Below are 13,776 nucleotides of genomic sequence, written 5' to 3' on the forward strand. Positions count from 1 at the left end.
CCAAAGGATTGCGCCAGGCCGATCATTATTTTTCTGATTTTATTTCATATTCTAATATAAACAATAAATTAATCTGCTAATTTAGTATGATTTCCAGCGAGTCTGACTCCCAGAGTGGAGGTTAGAGATTAACAACAATGAGAGAAAAGCCAATGAAATTCAGCATTAATTAGTAGTGACAGCTGATCCCATGTTGGTAATCTTTAGTGGATCATTAAGGAGAGAGCTGAAACTTCCCCCCTCCTACTCAAGAAGATTTGTTGACCTTTCTGATTAATTATGATCACCCCTGCTACTGCCTTTGCCACCCCAGATGGCTTGTCTAGGGAGCAGCAGTCTTTCTATAAATCAGTATTGTTTGCCTTAAGTGGCAACAGCACATGTCAAATTTCAGAAGTTATCTACTGTTATTAGTCATTGCGTGGATCACGTGTGTAAAAAAAAGCAGCAGCAAGAGGGTAGGGGTCAGCAGGGGAAGAGGGATGCACGAGTAACTGCAGATTGGAGAAATAACAATGATAGCAAATAAATGCAAAAAAGAGAATGATTCTAGATTGTTTTCAGCTTAGAAACATGATTTTCACTCAACAGAGTTGAGGTGGCCCAGTGGTTAGAGTGCAGTCCTGCAGGCTACCTCAGCTGACTGCTAGCTGCAGTTTGGCAGTTCAGATCTCACCGGATCAAGGTTGACTCAGCCTTCCATCCTTCCGAGGTGAACAAAATGAGGACCCAGATTGTTGGCGGCAATATGCTGATTCTGTAAACCGCTTAGAGAGGGCTGTAAAATGAAGCGATACATAAGTCTAAGTGCTATTGCTATTTATTTGTATTTTCACTGTGTTGTTGCGATAACGTGTTACATTCTTTAACCCTCTGTGCTAAAAAGAGAAAACCAGATAAAATGTTTAGTATCAGTCCAATAGGTTTGTTTGGCTACCACTCCTATAAAACATATCCATGGCACTGGGTTGAGGAGGATTGGTATAAGCTTTTAAATCCTAGGGAAAAATAAAATAAAATCACTGTAGACAGAGAGATTTTTTTTTCTAACCTTTAGACCTATTTCACCTTGATTACCTGTTCTGCAGTCCTCAAAATATGATTACATTTCCAACTGATTATAGCCTCTGCATTCTTACTTCCTGCCTGTGCATAGTAAAACTGTAAAATTATACTCTACCATTTCTAGAACTATTTAGACTGTATAAGCTTTTGTATGTTAAATTCAACAACTTGGATTAAGTCCTAAAATGAAACAGAAACTGACTTTGGAATGTGAAACAGGTGTTAAGTCAATCTACTGAAATAATCATTAGTATTTCCAAATAATACACTGTGCAGTAATCAAATCTTGATATTATAAAGACACGATAACCTGTTAATGCTTATTTTTTGAGAGAAAATATGCAATATAATCATAGAATCACAGAATATAAGAAACCAACTAGTCAACATCCTGACCAGTGCAGAAATCCATCACAGGAATCTGACTTAATTTATGCCTTTGGGGGCGGGGGGAAAGAGTGTTTTTCAACAACAATGTTTCATTTAGTTTCCTTGTTTATTCAATTAGAATTGGCAAAGTCTAATTTTCCAGGCTATATATTGCTGAGGTAGCCATTTTTTCCTCTCTTTGCCTAGGATTTTTGTATTTATTCATTTTAATAATATTTATCTTTTAACCTGGATTTTACATCTTGTATTAAAATGTTATATTTGTTTTTATACATATAGTTGTTTTATTCAACCAACTTGATTTTTTTAATGAGATGGCAGAGGCACCGCAGGGCAGTCCTTTGCTGTTTCCAGGGCAACGCTGTGGGCTAGATCTAAGCACCTCATGGGCCGGATCTGAGTTTGATACCCCTGTTCCAGCCTAACTATTTGTCAAGGTTCCAAATAGCATCCAAAAGTAAATCAGAGTCCAAGGCAACGTATTGCTCAAAGTTCCAATTTATTAAGAGAGCCATTTTGGCACATCTGGGAAAACCCAAATCTGAAAGCTTCCCAGTTTTCCCCACCTAGTTGAAAATTCAAGATCTTGCCCTCACACCCACAAGTCCATCACATGATCCAATATCCCACTGCCATGCTGGCAGTTCCATCCATCCAATTCTGGTCAGGTGCAGAGGTGCTGAGATAAAAGATGACCTTGGCTTTCTAGAAAGAATTTTGTTGTGGCTACATAGTATGTGACTCCTTACAATCCACCCTCTCGTTTTCCCACAATAGAAAATGCATAGCAAAATAACAGAAAGTGTGGCAGGCCGAAGACCACCACTACCATCACAAAAAAAAAAAAAATATGGCTGCAGGCCTGACACAATTAGCCTCCACATGTCCACAACAATGAATTGAAAAGATTCAGTTCCTAGGTTTCTGCTTTTTTGATAATACAGTAAGATAATTACGTGTTGATGAAATTCCTCAAAAGGAGTTGACTAAATAATTACTTTACATGACATGTACCTTCCAACAATGAAATATATACCTATTATTTCTGCAAATGAAGCATATGTTTTCAGGTTACATCAAATGAAGAAAGTGCACTTTTCCTAGAAATAATTATGACAGAATTAGCATTTCTGGCTAGCTTTAAATCCTTGAGTTTTATCATCTAATAACTTTAATCAATTTGATTTAAAAGAAGTCTACCATGACATATGTTATGTATTGAATGTATATATAGTACTCGTGTTGAGCCCTGCTAAAGTGAAATTAACCCTTAGATGACTCTAACTGTTAACTCCAACTGTTTTGGAGGAAAACTTTGAACATTCAAACTTGGGTGGGGTTTTTCTTGTATTATGATTGGTTAAAGCCCTGTGGGCCCAGAGTATAAATTACAGGCAATTGCCTGTTGTTCCTCAATTCCAGTTTGAGTCACTAAATGCTGTTGTATCTTTGTTGGTCTGCTTCTTGCCTACTGTAGCCCACTATATAATAACACACATTTTAAATGTCTATTTACTGATAGGTGCTTCTGGAAATCAAGTTTATGTCAGAGTATCCAAATACATTGATTTAAAGACTGAATGCCAGGCTGGGAAGAACTGTACCCTTTGGATCTCAGTCTACTCTGTAGTACATGATCCTAATGTTTGTATGTTTCCAGGAATATTTTTTCCTCTGGAAACGTTGTTGCTGTTGTTGTTGTTGTTGTTGTTGTTGTTGTATACTTTATTCATTAAACATGAAACTCAGCCAACTGAACATTCAAAAATACATTACAAATACAAGTGACTGGTCCTAATGGTTGATACGGTTTGCTGCCAGCGTCCTAAGTATCAATCAAGTACTTCTTAAAATATAAGATGTTCCGAGTAGCGCAGTTTTTTGCAGTTCCGCTGGTGTTATTGCAGGATGCTGCAATTTGTTGATGTATCTTGTAAAATTCTTGGACATGGTGCCAAGTGCCCTGATAACAATGGGTATCACTGTTACATGCTTCATCTATAGCCATGTAGTTTGAATGGCCATGTCGCAATATTTCATGATTTTTTTCTAGTTTTTTTCTTCAACTCTGGCATCTCCAGGAACAGCGATATCAATAAACTGTATACTTCGGCCTTTACAACCATGATATCTGGCGTGTTGTGCTCCAAATGACAATCCGTTTGTATTTAAAAGTCCCACAAGATCTTCACCTTCTCATTTTCAATAACTTTTTCCACTTTATGTTCCCATGACTTTCTGGATACAGGTAAATCATATTTTTTACATAATGACCAGTGGATTAATTTAGCAACTCGGTCATGTCGAGCTTTGTAATTAGTTTGTGCAATTTTACTGCATTCACATATTAAATGCGAAACAGTTTCGACTTTGTTATTGCAAAGTCGGCAGTTTGGGTTGTCAGTGGATTTTTGTATCTTCGCTTTCATAGTATTAGTTTGTAGTGCTTGTTCTTGAGCAGCCAGTATTAAACCTTCCATTTCTTTCTTGATGGTTCCCATCTTAAGCCATGTCCATGTCAAGTTGTCATCACAATTTCCTTCAATGTTTTTCAAGTGCTGTCCATGCAAAGCTTTGGTTGTACATCTATTTAATCGGTCATCCAGCTGTTTTCCTTATATTCTGCCTTTATTTCTGTTGTTTTTATGCTGTTCTCGGTTTTCACAGCCTGCAGCAATTTTTCTGTACTTTGGTTCACATAATCATTCAAACTTCATTTTTCTTCTTCTACTGTTTGATGGATTTGCAATAGCCCTCTGCCCCCTATTTTTCTTGGCAGGTACAACCTGTCGATGTCACTTCGTGTATGTAAAGCATGGTACATATTCAAAAGTTTGCGTGTTTGCTGGTCCACGTTTTCCAGTTCAGCCAGAGTCCAGTTGATGATCCCAGCTGAGTAGCGTATCACTGGAACTGCCCGTGTATTAATGGCTTTAATTATGTTTCCAGCATTTTGCTTTGATTTTAATATTTTGCGGACCCTTTTGCGTTGACTCTTTGACTTTTCCATTCAAGATGTTATCTGCTTCCAATATGCCTAGGTACTTGTAATCATCATCCTTTGCTAATGCTTTCACTATATTTCCATTTCCCAGTTCTATTCTTTCTGTTTTTTCCATTTTTCCTCACCGCATGGATGATATAGCACATTTTTCAAGCCCAAAGTTTATTTTGATGTCACTGCTGAACAGTTGAACTGTGTTGAGTATTGAATACAGTTCAGGGAGGTTTTTTGCATTCAGCTTTGATTTTAATATTTTGCGGACCCTCCTGATGTATTTTGGATTGTTGATTATTATTATTATACAATTGTATCACAGCGTCCAGTAGTTTCGCCGGATTTGGCATTGGTTACTAGTCGGGCCCCAGCCAGGGACCTAGGACGTTGTAACGTATTTTTGTAATATGCGTGTAGATCCAAGCAGTGTGGCTTTTTGCATTTGACTGATGGTGATTTTGTCAATATTTAACTGTTTTAAATGTAATTCCAGTGCTTTTGGAATAGCACCCAGTGTGCCAATTACCACTGGAATTACCACTGCTGGTTTGCGCCATAGTTGTTGAATTTCAATTTTTAAGTCCTGGTATTTTGTGATTTTTTTCATGTTCCTTCTCAGCGACCCTGCTATCACCTGGTATTGCGATGTCTATGATTGTGACCTTATTTTTCTCAACCAGTGTGATGTCTGGTGTATTATGCACCAGTATTTTTTCTGTTTGTATGCGAAAATCCCACAAGATCTTGACCATCTGATTTTCTGTGACTTTTTCAGGCTGATGTTCCCACCAGTTTGTTACTGTTTTAATATTATAATTTTTTGCACAAATTCTAATGGATCATTTGTGCTACTGAATTGTGCCACAATTTATAATCAGTCTGCGTGATTTTTTTACAGCAGCTGAGTATGTGATCAACAGTTTCATCAGCTTCTTTGCAAAGTCTGCATTTGGCATCATTAGAGGATTTTTCGATTTTGGCCTTAATGGCATTTGTGCGGATAGCTTGTTCTTGCGCAGCCAGGATTAGTGACTCTGTTTCTTTCTTTAATGTACCTGCTGTTAATCATAACCAAGTTTGTTCACTGTCCACTTTATCTTTTATTTTTTCCAGAAATTGGCCATGCAGTGCTTTGTTCTGCCAACTCTCCATTCTTGATTTTATCACTTCTTTTCTGTATTCTTGTTTCGTCTGTTGGGCCTTCAGTAGTTTTTTGTTCTTTACTTCGATTAATAGATGTTCTTGACTTTCTTTTAAATAATCAGCCAGTGCATGTTTTTCTTCTTCAACTGTTTGCTTCACTTGTAATAATCCTCTGCCACCTGATTTTCGGGGCAGGTATAGTTAATCAGTATCACCACGTGGATGTAAACTGTAGTGCATTGTCATTAGTTTCCTGGTTTTTCGGTCCAAAATGTCCAAATCAGCTTGTGTCCAGTTAACTATACCAGCTTTGTATCTTATAATTGGTATTGCCCAGGTATTTATGGCCTTGATTGTATTTCCACCATTCAATTTAGATTTCAAAATTTTCCTAACTCTGTTGGTGTACTCTTGCCTGACAATAGTTTTTACTTCTCCATGCTTGATATTATCCAACTGCAGAATACCTAAGTATTTGTAGGCTTCATTTTCATTGCATTTAATTAGTTGGCCATTGGGCATTTCAATTCCCTCACATGCAGTGATTTTGCCCCTTTTTATGGATACAGTGGTGCATTTTTCCATGCCAAACTGCATTGAAATATCGGTGCTGAATACTCGGACTGTGTTTGTCAATGATTGGATTTCTATTTCTGACTTTCCATAGAGGTTCAAATCATCCATATATAGTAAATGCGATTTTTTTTCAGCTTCTTTGGCTGTTTGGTAGCCTAATTTCATTTTTTTAAAGATTACTGATAGTGGGATCATTGCGATGATGAAGAGAAGAGGTGAAAGTGAATCACCCTGGAAAATTCCTCGCTTGATATTAACCATTCCGTAGATCTCATTCCCTACTGCCAACTCAGTTCTCCATTGTTTCATCGCCTTTTCAGTAAAGGATGTAATATTTTTGCTAATGCCAGTTGTTTCTAAGCATTTTATGATCCAACTATGTGGCAGTGAGTCAAATGCCTTTTTGTAATTAATCCAGACCATATTCAAGTTCGTTTTTCTGTTCTTACAATTTTCTAATATCATTTTATCAATTAGGAGCTGATCTTTTGTGCCCCTGCTCCTTCTTTTGTTGCCTTTTTGCTCTACTGGCAAGATGTTTGTTTCCAAATAATCCATCATGTTATCTACAATAATGCCTGTGAGTAATTTGAAGGTTGTTGGCAAGCATGTTATTGGTCAGTAGTTTTCAGATGTTGTTCCTTTAGTTGCATCTTTCTGAATCAAGTATGTTTTTCCAGTTGTCAACCATTCATCAATTTGGCCCTTTTGTAAAATTTCATTCAGTTGCCTGGCCAATATTGCATGTAAACTGGTCAGATATTTGAGCCAGAAACCATGTAATTGGTCCTTTCCAGGTGATGTCCAATTCTTTACCTTTTTAACTTGATTTTTGACCATCTCAGTTGTTATTTCTAATACTTGCATTTGTTTGTTGCCAATGCTTTTCTCAAAGTCATGTATCCACTTTGCTTCCTTGTTGTAGTCCTTTGCATTTTCCCACAATTCTTTCCAGAATTCAACTGTGGCCTGTTTTTCTGGTTTTTCACTTTTGGTGTCACCATTCACATTAAGACTTTGATAAAAACGCCGTTGGTTTAATCGAAATTGCTGATTTTGTTTATATTGGATGATTCGTGCCTCATATCTTTCAATTTTTCTAGCTGTTGCTGTTATCCGCTGTTTTACAATCTCTACAGCTTCATTGATGTTTCTTGTATCCAATCTATATCTTCTGATTATCTGATCTATGATTTTGTTGTTCTTAAGCTGTTGCTCATGCATGTTCTTTAAGTTACTAGCATCTGCCCTTAATTTTTTGACTTTTTGTTCTAATCGGATTTTCCACTTTGGCTTTGATGCTTTTTCTGTTGTGTGACTAGGTACTTTGATTTTAATGCCTAGTTCATTAATGACTATTACAGCTGCGCTATACATTAACTGGTTCATTTCCAAGATGGATCCCGATTCAATTGTTGAAAACAAACACTGCATTAACCATTTTCATGATAGGGGCCAAAATTTTCTTAGGCACAGTTTTTAGTGATGGTAAACGTTGCCTTTCCTCATTAAGCAGAAAATGCTCCATGATCTTATCCTTCAATTCTTTTTTGTTTTTGAGTTAGTTCATCAGTTGGTTCAGTGATAACTGGTTCTAGTGGTGGTGGTGTTATTTCCTCCCGAGAGCTTCTTCTGGGAGTTCTACTATAATGTCTTTAGTTGTGTCTTGAATATCAGTTATTTCCGCTTGTGATATTGTTTTTTTGGTTTTGCAATTTGCTTGAATTTCCTGAAGTTCAACTTCACTAAACATTTTATTCCGTATAATAAATCGCCTTTGATCTGCTAGTCGTTGTTCACTCACATTTGAATCTGGATATTGTTGTTTCCATAATTCATACATTCACTTTAAATAACCTCTTTTTTCTGACTCTGAGTTGTAGTAACAGGCCATTATGGCACGGTTTTCATCTGCACTATATTTTTGTCATTTTGTTGGCTGGTCCACTTGTAGCCGACTTGTCGACGGATGTCCAGGGACCCCAACATCCTCCGCGGCCTTTGTTAACCCGTGCGATGACCGATGCAGTATAAAATTTTTATTTGTTTCTTTCACCATATTGTATGGGTTGGCGGGTTTTTTTATGGGGCCAGTTGCCAACCTGACCCCAACCCTCCTTCTTTCTCATCTGGGCTTGGGACCGGCAACGGCGGAGTTGTTGTTGTTGTTGTTGTTGTTATTATTGTTGTTGTTGTTGTTGTATTATTATTATTCAATTGTATCACAGCGGCCAGTTGTTTCGCCGGATTTGGCATTGGTTACTAGTCGGGCCCCACCCAGGGGCCTAGGACGTCGTAACATATTTTCGTAATATGCGTGCAGATCCAAGCAGTGAGGCTTTTTGCATTTGACTGATGGTGATTTTGTCAATATTTAACTGTTTTAAATGTAATTCCAGTGCTTTTGGAATAGCACCCAGTGTGCCAATTACCACTGGAATTACCACTGCTGGTTTGTGCCATAGTCGTTGAATTTCGATTTTTAAGTCCTGGTATCTTGCGATTTTTTCATGTTCCTTCTCGGCAACCCTGCTATCACCTGGTATTGCGATGTCTATGATTGTGACCTTATTTTTCTCAACCAGTGTGATGTCTGGTGTATTATGCGCCAATATTTTGTCGGTTTGTATACGGAAATCCCACAAGATCTTGACCATCTGATTTTCTGTGACTTTTTCAGGCTGATGTTCCCACCAGTTTGTTGCTGTTTTAATATTATAATTTTTGCACAAATTCCAATGGATCATTTGTGCTACTGAATTGTGCCGCAATTTATAATCAGTCTGCACGATTTTTTTACAGCAGCTGAGTATGTGATCAACAGTTTCGTCAGCTTCTTTGCAAAGTCTGCATTTGGCATCATCAGAGGATTTTTCGATTTTGGCCTTAATGGCATTTGTGCGGATAGCTTGTTCTTGCGCAGCCAGGATTAGTGACTCTGTTTCTTTCTTTAATGTACCTGTTTTTAACCATAACCAAGTTTGTTCCCTGTCCACTTTATCTTTTATTTTTTCCAGAAATTGACCATGCAGTGCTTTGTTCTGCCAACTCTCCATTCTTGATTTTATCACATCTTTTCTGTATTCTTGTTTTGTCTGTTGGGCCTTCAGTAGATTTTTGTTCTTTACTTCGATTAATAGATGTTCTTGACTTTCTTTTAAATAATCAGCCAGTGCATGTTTTTCTTCTTCAACTGTTTGCTTCACTTGTAATAATCCTCTGCCACCTGATTTTCGGGGCAGATATAGTCTATCAGTATCACCACGTGGATGTAAACTGTAGTGCATTGTCATTAGTTTCCTGGTTTTTCGGTCCAAAAGGTCCAAATCAGCTTGTGTCCAGTTAACTATGCCAGCTGTGTATCTTATAACTGGTATTGCCCAGGTATTTATGGCCTTGATTGTATTTCCACCATTCAATTTAGATTTCAAAATTTTCCTAACTCTGTTGGTGTACTCTCGTCTGACAATAGTTTTTACTTCTCCATGCTTGATGTTATCCAACTGCAGAATGCCTAAGTATTTGTAGGCTTCATTTTCTTTGCATTTAATTAGTTGGCCATTGGGCATTTCAATTCCCTCAGATGCAGTGATTTTGCCCCTTTTTATGGATACAGTGGCGCATTTTTCCATGCCAAACTGCATTGAAATATCGGTGCTGAATACTCGGACTGTATTTGTCAATGATTGGATTTCTATTTCTGACTTTCCATAGAGTTTCAAATCATCCATATATAGTAAATGCGAAATTTTTTCAGCTTTTTTGGCTGTTTGGTAGCCTAATTTCATTTTTTTTAAGATTACTGATAGTGGGATCATTGCTGCCATCATCATCATCATCATCATCATTATTATTATTATTATTATTATTATTATTATTATTATTATTATTATCCAAATTTGTATAGTTGCCCATCCATCTCAGTCCAACATCTTTATTTCTCAATAGCAAAATGGGAGGCATATAACAATTGCATTAAGGCTTACATACCTTTACAGCAGTCTCTGAGTGATTTACAAGGTAGAAGCATTATTTGCATATTGCCCCCAAAATCTGACTCCTCATTTTACCAAGCTCAGAAGGATGGAAGCTTGAGTCAACCTTGAGCCCCATCAGGATTGAATTCCAGACTGTGGGCAGAATTTACCTGCAATAGCCATGGCAATATCAGTAGCACTCAGACTTCTGTACTGCCCATAGTGCTTTACAGCACTTTGGGAATGATTTTGAATGTCAGCATAATGCTCCCAACAATCTAGGCAGGGGCGAAAAGCAGCAGGTTCTGACAGGTTCTGGAGAACCAGTAGAGGAAATTTTTAGTAGTTCGGAGAACCAGAAAATACCACCTCTGGCTAGCCCCAGAGTGGGGTGGGAATGGAGCTTTTGCAGTATTCTTCCCCTGCCATGCCCACCAAGCCACACCCACGGAACCAGTAGTAAAAAAAAATTACCACTGAATCTGGTTCCTCATTTTAATGACTTCAGAAGGATGGAAGGATGAGTCAATCTTCAGCTGGTCAGGATAAAGCTTCAGGCTGTGGGCAGAGTTAGCCTGCAATACTGCCTCCTTACCACTGCGCCACCGGGGGTATTTTAATATTAATATTAAATTCAAAAGAAGTAAAAAAAAAGTTCAGTGCTGGACTTTTAACCACTGTGCCATCAAGGTTTTTAAAATATTAAACTATAAAGGAAGGAAGGAAGGAAGGAAGGAAGGAAGGAAGGAAGGAAGGAAGGAGGGAGGGAGGGAGGGAGGGAGGGAGGGAGGGAAGGAAGGAAGGAAGGAAGGAAGGAAGGAAGGAAGGAAGGAAGGAAGGAAGGAAGGAAGGAAGGAAGGAAAGTGGAGTGGAGTGGAGTGGAGTGGAGTGTAATGGAATGGAATGAAATGAAATGAAATGAAATGAAATGAAATGAAATGAAATGAAATGAAATGAAATGAAATGAAATGAAGGAATGAATGCATGCATGATATTTCTCAGTCACTCTCAGCCAAATCCATCTCACAGGTTGTTGTGGGGAAATAGGAAGAGGAAGGTGTGTTGGATAGGTTCATTGCCTTGAGTTATTTGTAGAAAAAAGTCTGGAGGTTTGTATGTATGTGTATGTGTGTGTGAGAGAGGAAGATGTTACATGCATAATACATGCATACATAGTAATATACATTTATGCATAATCATAAATAATGAATATAAAATATAAAATCCCTACTGTAAATTCTCATACTTCCATTAAATCGATCAGACCCAAAGGTACCATATAGAAAATATATATATTTTTAAAAATGATGTCTCTGGTAGGTGAAGAGTCTAGAGGCCTTTCCAAAGGCTGGGGATTACAAAAGAACAGGGATATAGAAATAGAACCTAGAATAGAATTACAAGCTCTGTTCCTAATTATATCCTTGAGTCATCATTGCTTAATGAATCTTTTAATGAAAGAGTTTAGAATCTGATTTTGCTTGGGGAAAAAAAAAACCTTTTTTGTTAACAAAAAAAGAACCCAGCATTTATTTATTTAATTTTAACATAATTTCTTTTTATCTACTCTGGGGTGCTTCCACATTAGGAGATAAGGCATGTTGTTCCCTTCAGCTGGTGCATGAAGGTCATCTTGAATTTAATCACCCTTTGATGGATCTGTCCTCTCTGAATTCATGCAATCCCCTTTGAAAATACAGTTTGCATTCTATGACTGCGACAAGCAGCACTTCAAAAAAAAAGCAAGAAGGATACCTAAGCTCAACAACTGCAATATTTTTTTTTCTGCTCCAAAGTCTGATGTTGCTACCAAATGTTCCAACCACATGGTGGAGATGTTATGTTCCCATCACTGGCTGCTTGGTTGAAGTAAACCAAGGCCTGGAGCTTGATCTTTGATATCACTTATGTTGAAGGGACGATGAGAATTGTTCTGTAGCCGGTCCATTCTTTTAAGCCAGGAACAATAGATATAGGGGTTTCATTTCCAGATCTTGTGCAAGCCTCTTTTTAAATGGTGAAAAAAGTAAGGTTCTACATTTAGGCAAGAAAAACGAAACTCACAGGTACAGTACAGGTAGTACCTTGCTCGTTAATAGTAACTGTGAGAGGGATCTTGGAGTCCTAGAGGACAACCATTTAAATATGAGCCAGCAGTGTACAGCAGCTGCCAAAAAAGCCAACACAGTTCTAGGCTGCATAAACAGAGGGATAGATTCAAGATCACGTGAAGTGTTAATACCACTTTATAATGCCTTGGTAAGGCCACACTTGGAATACTGCATTCAGTTTTGGTCGCCATGATATTAAAAAGATGTGGAGACTCTAGAAAGAGTGTTAGAGAAGAGCAACAAAAATGATTGGACCGGAGGCTAAAATGTATGAAGAACAGTTGCAGGAACTGGGTATGTCTAGTTTAATGAAAAGAAGGACTAGGGCAGACATGATAGCAGAGTTCCAATATCTCAGGGGTTGCCACAAAGAAGAGGGAGTCAAACTATTCTCCAAAGCACCTGAGGGTAGCACAAGAAGTAATGGGTGGAAACTAATCAAGGAGAGAAGCAACTCAAGGATAAATTTCCTGACAGTTAGAACAATTAATCAGTGGAACAACTTGCTTCCAGAAGTTGTGAATGCCCCAACACTGGAAGTCTTTAAGAAGATGTTGGATAGCCCTTTGTCTGAAACAGTATAGGGTTTCCTGCTTGGCAAGGGGTTGGACTAGAAGACCTCCAAGGTCCCTTCCAACTCTGTTATTTTATTATTCTATTATTCTAAATATCCAAATCCTTTGCTTTGGAATCACTTTGGTCTTTAGCAACATCTGGAACAGGGGTCTGGAAATGTGGAATTTATCCAGGACTGCTAAACAGAATGGAGGGGAGGGAGGGGAGGAGGAAGGAAGGAAGGACGGAAATGAAAACCCAAATAGTAGTCTATAGAATGAGAAAGGGTGTGCAGATAGGATTGTATCCAAAGTTTCTGTATTCAATATCCATGGATAGAGTTCATTTTACCACCTTAGCATGCTGAGACAGTATATAAAAGTGAGGGGTGCTAATTTATATTAATATCTTCACAATATGCCAGTATGACTGTTCCTCAAAAAGGTAATCTTTCTGAAGAGTTAGTTTAAAATAGTTTTCTGTAAGGAAAAACTTGTTAAGGCCTTTAACCTTCTATTAGTTTTATATGTGAACACATTAAATCTATTTCTGATAAAGCAAACACTAGAACTAAGGTCACACTGATGTTATTTATATTAAAGTTGACAAGTATATACACATCTGCCATGCAATTTTTTTAAGGCTGAATTATTTTCTCATATGTTGCACACTTCTTGGGTATACACTCATAATAACTTTTAAGTCCTTAAATACTATCCATCCAAATTCTTAAGTGCTATTTTAAGGATCTTGTCATTTGGAGATTCCAGCTAGGTATCATTTCAATATCTTTATAGCAATTTGCTGCCTACCTTCATAACAAGCTCCACCTGTTCTAATGTTGGTCCTGTTTATTTTATATTTTTGGAATGGAAACTTAACATTCTGTAGAAGAGTCGTAACATTGCTTACAGATGCCATTGTTTTTCCTCATGAGAATATCATCTTATTTCTAGGGTTT

The sequence above is a fragment of the Thamnophis elegans genome, chromosome 1 (genome assembly GCF_009769535.1).
Source record: "Thamnophis elegans isolate rThaEle1 chromosome 1, rThaEle1.pri, whole genome shotgun sequence".
Taxonomy (NCBI): Eukaryota; Metazoa; Chordata; class Lepidosauria; order Squamata; family Colubridae; genus Thamnophis; species Thamnophis elegans.